Raw genomic sequence first — 10,622 nt, 5'->3', positions numbered from 1 at the left:
TCCTTGGAGCCCTTTCTGATGCTCTTGCATTCATTGGGAATGCTGGTTTTCAGACATCACTCAAGCGGCGAGATTTGCTCAAGGCTTCTCTCAGCAAAGACTACCAGTCTTTATGTTCCGCTTCTACTCCAGTTACAACTCATCTCTTCGGAGATGACTTGTCTAAGAAAGTAGACGATATTGCTAAGGCGAACAGAATTGCCGTCAAGATCACCAAGAATCCTGATACTCGAGCAAGTGGTGGAAACAGAAACCGCAATCGTCAAGGACAAGGCTCTAAGGATTTTTTGTCCTCAAAGCCGGGCCCAGCCCGGCGCAAAAACAATTACAACAGATTCAATCAGAACCGCTCGACGCCTCGTTACGAGAAAAAACAGTCGACAGAGTCAGACACTGCTGCTTAGAAACACAAGTGAATGATGTAAGTGTTTCTCCTTTTGCTGGTAATCTAGCTCATAAAGTCTGTGAATGGTGTAAGATCACCACAGACCCTTGGATTCTACGATCTATTCAAGGTTATCGTCTTGAATTCGAGACAAAACCACGGCAATTTCGTCGTCCGGTCTCTCGCCCCCTTTCTGACTCAGATCACGCTTTAATTGCCTCTGAGGTCGAAAAATTGCTCTCTAAACGAGCGATCGTTAAAACGAACCATCTTTCAGATGAGTTTATCTCGAATTTATTCTTGGTTCCCAAAAAGACAGGTGATCTTAGACCAGTCATCAATCTTAAACCACTCAATGAGTTTGTTCGTACTATCCATTTTAAGATGGAAAGTATAGATTATGTCAAGCATTTGTTGCAACCAGGCGAATTTATGGCAACAAATGACTTAAAAGATGCTTATTTTAGTATTCCTATTCATCCTAATGACCGGAAATATTTACGGTGTACTTGGGAAAATTCGCTTTACGAGTTTTCATGTCTCCCGTTTGGGTATAAACTAGCCCCTCGTACATTTACGAAAATTCTCAAACCCGTCTATGCAGCCTTGAGATTCCGAGGCATTAGGGTTGTATTCTATATTGACGACACTTTGGTGATCGGCAAAACAGCAGAACAATGCTCTATTCATTCGCAAGAAGTGTGTGAATTTTTGACACGCTTGGGATACACCATAAACATTGCTAAATCCCAGCTCAACCCTTCGAAAACAATAACATTTCTTGGGTTTGTTATCGATTCAGAATCCATGACTATATCGCTTCCTGAGAGTAAGATTGAAAAGATTGTCTCTCATTGTAAACGGCTTTTATTGAACTCCGCTCCTACTGTTCTATCGCTCGACCGAAATGTGCAAATCTGAGCTTATTTCTCGTGGCGTTTCTTTTGAAGACCCATGTCCACTGAGTGTTCAAGCACGCGACGATCTACAGTGGGTAATCCATAACATTGCTGATCATAACGGTTTAGCCTTGATTGCATCCGCACCCGATGTCACTATAGCATGTGACGCTAATGGTGTGGGTTGGGGAGCGTGTCGTAATACACTTAACAAAGGTGGTTTGTGGTCTCTAACCAAAACCACTCATCACATTAATTATCTCGAAACCTTAGCGGCGTTTTTCGCTCTGAAATGTTTCACTAAAGAATTGCGCAATGCTCATGTCCAGTTACAAATCGATAATACGACGGCCGTTTATTATATTAACAACATGGGTGGAATTCACTCTCCCGCTATTAACCAGCTATCAAGAACTATCTGGGAATGGTGTATAGCTAGAAACCTAATGCTCAGTGCCGTCCATGTTTCAGCCTTATTGCAAGAGTTCTAATCCAACTGAAGAGAGACAAGGTCCAACGTATGTTACTCGTAACCCCAGTGTGCACTGTGCGAAAGACCGAATTTTCGATAATATTCAGATATCGAAAACCTCACCCTAACCGGCTGTCATACTGAAGTATTCGATACGCATTACAGATGTGTTGTTCACCTTAAGTATTCGTTGCGGATACTTCAGAAAACGTGGCGTACTAAATCACTCTTTGGTTTTCTTATAAGACATACCCTTCGTTAAAAATGTGTCTAGAGTATACCATTCACACTCGATGCATCACCAAAGTATTCGGGGTTTTGACTTTTTTAGACTGAGTTACATGTTCCCGATATCAGCAACTCTTCCAAAGCACTGGCACTTTTATATTAACTGAATCCACGGTTCCTAAGTTATTCAAATTCAAATCCTATTGCTTTTTTTAACAATTATACTTTAAAAATACTTTTAAAACTGATATGAAGATTCATATAAAATAAGGGTTGATAAATCGAGCCGTGGTTTTCTTATATGACCTACGTCTACATTAAAAAATGTCTAGAGTATAGTGGTCATATACTATACTTCGACCAAGAAGGTATTCGAATTCTTTTTTAGCTGGTTATAACATATGTTCATGTTCACGACATCAGCAGTTTAAAAGTTGGGGGAAAAAACGGTTTTTATGTGTTTTTTATATATTATGAGACGGAATCGATGCATTTTTCTTTGCAAGATCTGATTGACAATATAAACACGTATCTTGGACAAATTAAAGTTCGGTAGTACTGTACTGATTTTCAGATTCCGTAAAAATTGGCATCTTTGATGAATTTACAAAAGGAAAACTGGCCTTCTAAAGTTTTAACTTTGAAATGGTTCATTGATTATCCAACGTATTTTTTTGTTTATTAAACATGCCGGTTTACAAGTACCAAGCGCTTGCATCCTTTCACAATGGCGTAGGAAATTTTTAAATTTTAAATTTTTAAATTTTTAAAGTCTTAAAAGACTCTTAAGATATCCAAGGCAGAATCTCAGACTTTGAATATTAAGCTTAGAACACTAGAGAACAAGGAATGTGGAATAGTATGGCCGATCTTGTTCATGCTAATGACGCAGGGTCAAGAATATGCACTTTAAGTGTTAGAAGAATATTGAAGCTATTCATAATTCGGCTTTTGTGGTAATATAATGATGTGCGCGTGAATGCAGACGTCTTCATCTGTTCGAAACATTGATAAATATTTCAGCAGTGGAATAACAGCATACAAGCCGAGTATAATACGTACACTGGGTTCCAGAAAATTTCCATACCCTACCATATTCCAAATTCCCAGCCCCTCTGGAATTTTCAATTTTCTTCTAGACCTATAAAAACTTGGTACACTTTTTTTGACTCCAAGTTATTGCACATTTGGGTCCGGCATTCTATCGCATTTAGGACAATCTTTGACTGGCCGCGATAAAGCCTGGGAGCGAACTAGTTGTATGGAACCAATCACAGCGTTTGAAGTTTGATCTATCGTCGAATCAGCATACGTCGTGCGATGATGTCAGAAGCCCGCCAAGATTTAACAGGTCACATTTCCACGTTCTTGGTATTGCAGATGTATGTCCGATTTATTCGCGTCCACGAAATTCACAAGCCCACAAACAGTCCTTTCTCTTTTGATTGATACGACTCTAACTTCATATTCATTTGCCTTCTTCTAAAGCTGAAGATACTAGTAATTCAAATCCAGAGAAAGTGTCGAAGGCGAAGCCGCCATCAAATGACGATAAAAATTTCTTGCTGTAAACCTTCAAATATGAGTTTATTATCATCCGGCGTTTGATCTCAACTGGGCTTCGATTCAGAGCGTTTGAAAACGTAGAAAGTTAAGAGAATCATAAGAAGAAAACAACTTGACGTCCTTTACTGTTTAAGTTACTATGCTTAAATAATATCTACGTGTTTAAAAGATATGAAACCTATGAACTATCTGATTAATTAAAACAAAGATACAAGACAAAGATTTAAAACTTTTCAACTTTCTTAGCTTTAGCTTTTTCGAGCCCTTTTCATTTTCTAGTATTGAATGCCGGCATATTTCATGTGCCTTCGGCATGTATCTCATGTCGGCATATCATAGGCGTTAAAAAAATTTCACACATCTCGAACAAAAGCATTATCTTTCCGGTTTCTTTGATTAAAATATTTCCATCCACAACGCTTTCAAGTGATATAACCAAACCGTTTTCATTACAATTACAGATAAAGGTATTTTGAAAGATGTCAGGAATCGGTTCTGGAAGTAGTTCCACCAGCAGTGACCAAACACCACTGAGAAGAAGGCAAAATGTCAATATTTCATTGGCATTGGAGTTAAATGAGACCTTCGATGCGTTTAACTAAATATCAAGTCAGATGAAACAGCATGTGAAAAAGGTAGAGGCTTTTGAGAGAATCTCAAAGACCCTTCATCTGAAAGAAACTTGTCAAGATCCGTGGTAAACTAGGCTGTCAGTAGTGCAGAAGAAGATCAGCCACCAACACAAAAGAAAGCAGCCACTCGAACTTGCCACAAGAGCAGAATATAATCTTTGAAGAAGACATTGAGGAGTTCCAGTTCAACTCACTCCTCAAAAATCTTTAGAATCTGTAAGACCCTTTAAATTTTCAAAAAGAGAAACAAAGAAGAGCATCCAAATGAAAAGAGGACTCTATAGTGGATGATGACATTGTGTAAAAAATTTTTAACAAATTTGAAAAAGCTTTTTTTATTTACCAATGTATTAAGTTTTTTTATCGATTCAAATTTAGCTTATTCATTATCATTTTTAACGACTTTTAATGTATTATATAGATTTAAGTAAATCATGTTTCATTAAAAACTCGTTAAACAGAACCAATACAGTGTGTGTTACTATTGAAAATGTTCGCACATATATAGTTAAATTGACGAGAATAGCTCCGAAAACCGCAAATTATTCAATATGAATACTGCAGAATGCGCGACATATTCGTTTAGTATACGCTCAATTGACGCGAATAGCTCAGAAAACGGCAAATCATTCCATACGAATACTTCAGAAAACGCGACATATTCGTTTAGTATACGCTCAATTGACGCGAATAGCTAAGAAAACGGCAAATCATTCCATACGAATACTTCAGAAAACGCGACATATTCGTTTAGTATACGCTCAATTGACGCGAATAGCTAAGAAAACGGCAAATCATTCCATACGAATACTTCAGAAAACGCGACATATTCGTTTAGTATACGCTCAATTGACGCGAGAACCTCACAAAAACGAAACCTTACAAGAAAAGCTCGGAAAACCAAATAATCTGGATACGAAGACTGAAGGATGTGCGATAATTGGTGGCATCAGTACGGGAAATCCATAGAAAAACAATGAATGAACGAAACATTAGTGTGTACGAATACTTCAGGAAACGCAACATATTGGTGGAGTATACCGTAAATTGACGCGAAATTTGACGCAAGGTATTCTAATCGAATTCGGAAAAACAGTCCGAGTTCGTAATCGAATACGTTAGGCAAACGTCACGTCAAACATGCATCAAAAGTTTGAAAACTAAAGATTACCAAACGTCAACCGGTCCGTTTTCGATAATATGCGGACCCGAAAATTTTACTTTTCGCACAGTGGTGGCCTTCCCAGTCATGGTATCCCAGTCTTCTGGAAATGTCTACAGCTCGTCCAATTCTACTGCCCAGGTGGCACAATCTGCTGATCCTGCGTCACAACGACCAAGTCCACCCTCTTCGAGATCAGCTTCAACTGGCTGGTTGGACTGTGTCAGGCAACAGCTCGTTGATCAAGGCATTTCAAAAGACGCTGCCAAAGTTATCTGTCAGTCTTGGTCTCAGGGCACCTGCAAGCAATACAGTGCAGCCTGGCACTACTGGTGTAACTGGTGCGGTACTAGGTCGCTTGATTTATTTCAAGCACCTGTAACAGCCTTTCTGGATTTCCTTAATGGTGTATTTAACGAAGGCAAAGCTTACAGTACTGTGAATACCTATAGGTCAGCGGTGTCCACAGTCCTAGAAGTTGTTTGTGGTCGCAAGCTCGGCTCCCACCTCCTAGTGACGCTTTATGAAGGGTGTGTTTATGGCCAAACCTCCTCAGCCCAAGTACAGCGATACATGGGATGTCGGTGTGGTGACTGAGTATCTCGAACGTCTATCTCCCTATTCTGGTCTGAAGCTGAAAGAGTTGACCCTGAAGGTGGCCACCTTAGTTGCTCTAGTTACTGCCCAAAGGTGCCAGTCACTTCATAAGCTCAGCCTCGATAACATGTCGGTCTATGAAGACAAGATCGTATTTCTAATAAAGGACCGTATTAAGACATCTCGACCAGGTAAGACTTTTCCAAAGGTCGAGATTCCACGCTTTGCTGAAAACATTAATTTGTGCCCACGTGCACATCTCTTGCATTATATTGCTCAAACTGAATCCCTAAGAACTTTGGATGAGGGTTCAGTGAATCAGTTATTTATTTCATTTTGTGAGCCCCATAGGACAGTTCGCTCGTGCACCACAGCTCGTTGGCTTAAGACTGTGCTTCAGCAAGCCTCTGTAGACACATCAATCTATAAGGCTCATAGTTTTCGTTCCGCAGCTAGCTCTGCAGCCCTACTTAAAGGAGCCTCCATTTCAGACATTTTGAAGCTAGCTGACTGGTCGGCTGCCAGCACGTTTAATAGGTTTTACAATAAACCTGTCGTTACTACAAGCAAACCTGTAGGTGCTATTGTCTTGTCATAACAATAGACTATGACCAGTACATTTTGATTGCATCTTCTTACTAATATCATTTGGCATCATGTCTTTAAACACGCATAATAAGGGCATAATGTGTAGTATGGTGAAAGAGAATTGAAAATTAGACAAGAGGTAGACTTACCTTGAAGGATAATTGTAATTCTATGAGCCATATGGAACATTATGACCTTATTTTCCCACCCGGGTCGGAGCATGATATATGACTTCCCAACCCCTACTAGTGTTATGATACCAAATGTTCTTGTTTGTTTTAATCTGCACATAAGAAAAGGAGAGGCCTGGTCTGTCCGGCGTTCACATTATATACCTGTTTGCTATTTGCATAACAATGGTTTTCTTTGGAATGTGGGCTTTGCGCATGCGCAAAAAAGTACGCATAATAAGGGCATAATGTTCCATATGGCTCATAGAATTACAATTATCCTTCAAGGTAAGTCTACCTCTTCTCTAATTTTCAATTTCACTTTAAAATGATGTAGTTTTAAAACAAGTTTTAATTTTTTTTCAAAAGTACGCATTCACCTTAAAATTGTCCACCATCTTGAATCTAGCTTAGAAACCTGGAGCCGGTTGTAGAAAAGATGAATAGCGCTATCCCATGGACAAATATTATCCAGCGGATAAATTTATTGAATAACAGCATTAACTTATCCTCTGGATAAGAATTTATCTGTTGGCCATATTGCTATCCACCCTTCGTACAACTAAAACCTCAGGGATCCCACGAAAACGACAATTGGCCACTTTAGAAACAAGTGAAGGAAAGGGAACGAGTATATAGAAGGTATTGATATCATTGGAAAAAATTGCCCATACATTTGGAATATTTGCTCTTTTTGGTCTTTTTCCTCTCTTTCCAAAGCAAAAGGTTGTTCTTAAAAGTAAAGTTATATAGCACAAGTAAACTGCGTGACAAAACATCCTAAATGACCCGTAAGTCTTCTGTTCTTTCGCTAACTAGTAGTTAGTGTGTTTTCGCAACTCTGTTTTCGAGGCTACGAAATTTAAGAAACCATAAGAGGCGAATGTAAAGGCCAACAGATAGAATGAGCTTATAAAATCAGCAAAAATACGGTTCTAAATTTTAACAAATTCCTAAGAACTATATACCAAAATGTTCAGGAAAGCCCGGGGTTTTCAAATCCACTTCTGTTTTTTTTGACAGGTTCTTTTTTATATCAAGGAGAGACGATTTTTTCTAGCTTGACCCCGGTTATGTCATGCATTTTCTCTTGTAAAATACGTCCAATAGCGTACATTGTACTCAAAAAGTACGGTGTTTTTTTTTAACAGAATTCAACCTAAACCATATAATACAGTCCGTTAATAGTTGAATAAACTGTTTCCACTTCTGTTTTTTGCCTAGATAGTCATTATTTTGAGAAAAGATCAAAAACCGTGTTTTTGAGACATAATTTGTATGGGCTTACATGAGGGGGCGTGAGCTTGAAATCGTAGCTGACCAAATGTTAACAGTTTTTTTTCTGATGTTATCTTATTATAAAATTAGAGAGGACAAAAAAGGTCACATCAAAATTAACAGATTTCTGCAGTTTGGCTTCGATTGGCTAAGTAACAGCTAAATTACAAGCCATCAAAAACATAAAAAATTACAAAGATTGTGAATGTTAACTAAGGGACAAGCGTCCCCAGTAATTTTTGAGATGTTTGGGAGGTTGCTACACAAAATTAAATAAGGTATGAAACCCAAAATCTTGAAACTCCAGATATTTACTAATTTCTATGTAATCTTTCTTGTTATTATGTTTGATTTTTTAATTAGGTTTATTCTAAAAACTCGTTCCCAGTCCTCAACTTGTTTCTAAAGTGGGCAATATAAGCTTGATATGTAAATTGTCAATCAGAATTCAATTGGACAATCCAATATTACGGCCACCTTAAGGCCATTAAAACCTTTCATGTGGTTAGTTTTCCTCTTTCAGCTAAAGCAAAGACGTGCAGAACAAGTTCAAGCTGCTCCTTCAATATTGTTATCCTTCGAGAACTTTACTACGACTCTAGTTCTGGTTACTCATTTGGTGTCACTGGCGATGCCATGCCAAGACGTTCGCTTTAAATCTCTAGCTTTAATGTATTCCTGTATCAGATCTTTCTATCTTTCCAAGGTCAGTTACCCTCCCAAAAAAATTATAGGAAATTAGATTTTTATAGTTTGTACCACACTATACAAAATGTCCTGAAGGGGTAAAATGGAAGCTGGGATTCGCCTCTTTTTTGGTCTGGGAAATGGGATTTTGTGCACTGGGAATGGGATTCACAGACTTTCTTCAAAAAAGAAAAGAGAGAGAGAGAGAGAGAGAGAGAGAGAGAGAGAGAGAGAGAGAGAGAGAGAGAAACAATCAGAAAATGGCATTGAGATTTGAGCAAAACATAGCTGGGACTATGGGATCAGTGGTCAAAATGGGGGCTCTGGGAAATGGGATTATTAACCTTCTTCAGGACCCTCGTTAGGCTTACGTGTCTTGAAGACCAAAACCATCACACGGTAGGCTCAGTTGGTTAAGTATCAGACTGTTATGCGGGAGGTCGTCGGTTCAAGCCTTGTGTGACGCTCTAGGATACCGATACCGTTATCCTCCCCGAGTATCCTGCCTTCCTTCCGAGAAAATCTATGCACAAAAACGAGTAACAATACACTAATGACAAAATTTATTTAGAAAATTGATTAACGATAAACTCGTAAAGTTATAGATTAAATATAATCTGCAACTAGACTCAAAAAAGGAATTACTATAATATAAATGTTCACGCTCAAAGTTCAGTGTTCAAATATCTTTCTTTCTCCAAACCAACTTTACTTTCTTGCACCTTACTTGACTTGCTCTAAGAAACTTTCTGTCCAATTCTGACTTCTTTTCCCTTCCCCACGTAGTGCTGCAGATTAACCAACTACTCCGTCTTCGAATAGTCGAAGAGGTTTTCAGCTTTACTCCTTCGGTAATGATTCTTTCGTCGCTTCTCTCGATGACTTACTGAAATGGCTATTTTTTCGACTTACAATGTGATAGCGTCCTATACTTCAGTACACTCTTGAGGACGTTCATGGCAATGTTCGCGCGCATCCTTTCTACGCATGAATTTAGATGACGTGATGACGTCATTCAAAATCTCATAAAAAAGTCTCTTAATCTCTTTAAGCTCTAAAACTAAGTCGGGTAACCCCTTTTTTATTTCGTTTATTTTATTTTTTTGCTTGTTGAAAGTACTCGATAATATCTAACTTTAGAGGAAAAACTTGAAAAATCTGACGATGGGTTCAAATCGAAATCTTACACATTCGAATTCTGTGTTTAATTGGAAACGAATTTCACGTAACGCGAAGGCTTCGAGTGCATAATTGTACCACAACAACATTTTATATTTCTAAGCTTTACACACATTTCAAATGCTAGTTAAATGTTAGTTCAAACTAGTAATTTGGTTATTTTCTAGTCTTCTGTGAAAAATGGGGACTACAAATATATTTTTTCAGTAAAATATGACATATTTTTGACAGCTTTCCATGTTACGTTTACGTTGTTCGCGCGTTTTTACCGTAAAAAGGGTGAGATTTCAAGTATTCTGACTGCTAAACGAAGTCGGGGACCCCGATTTTTTATTTGCTTATTTTACTTTTAGTAGGATGTTCTTTCATCATGCAAACTTTTAAAAAAATCTGGCGATGGGATCTTTTGCCAATGAACGTCCTTAACAATAGATCAACACAATCCCTCTAGTGGCTACAAAAGCGCTGTAATTAGTTTTTGCTCGAGAGAATTTGATTATTTCGTCACACATTGGCAGCCGGAACAACACTCAGGGTCTTAAAATAACTGAAAAGAAATTGCTGCCTAGTCTCCTCTGCAGGCGCGTCTCTTTGCTCTCTTTCCTCTCTCTTTTCCTATACTGGGCTTCCTGTGTTGGCTGAGAGTTGACCGACCTCGTTTTCACCACAGGATACCCAGCCCTCTCGAACAGCAACAAAAACCAAACCAACAAAAACCTTAGCGAGTAGCCTGCGGAGGAGGCTAAGTGCTGCCTTTGTACTTATGTAATTACATTTAC

This window comes from Actinia tenebrosa, unplaced genomic scaffold, assembly GCF_029948245.1.
Source record: "Actinia tenebrosa isolate PJP-AT-01 unplaced genomic scaffold, QUT_ActTen_1.0 PGA_scaffold0__85_contigs__length_37466705, whole genome shotgun sequence".
In the NCBI taxonomy this organism is placed as follows: Eukaryota; Metazoa; Cnidaria; class Anthozoa; order Actiniaria; family Actiniidae; genus Actinia; species Actinia tenebrosa.
This window is presented reverse-complemented; position numbering follows the sequence as displayed.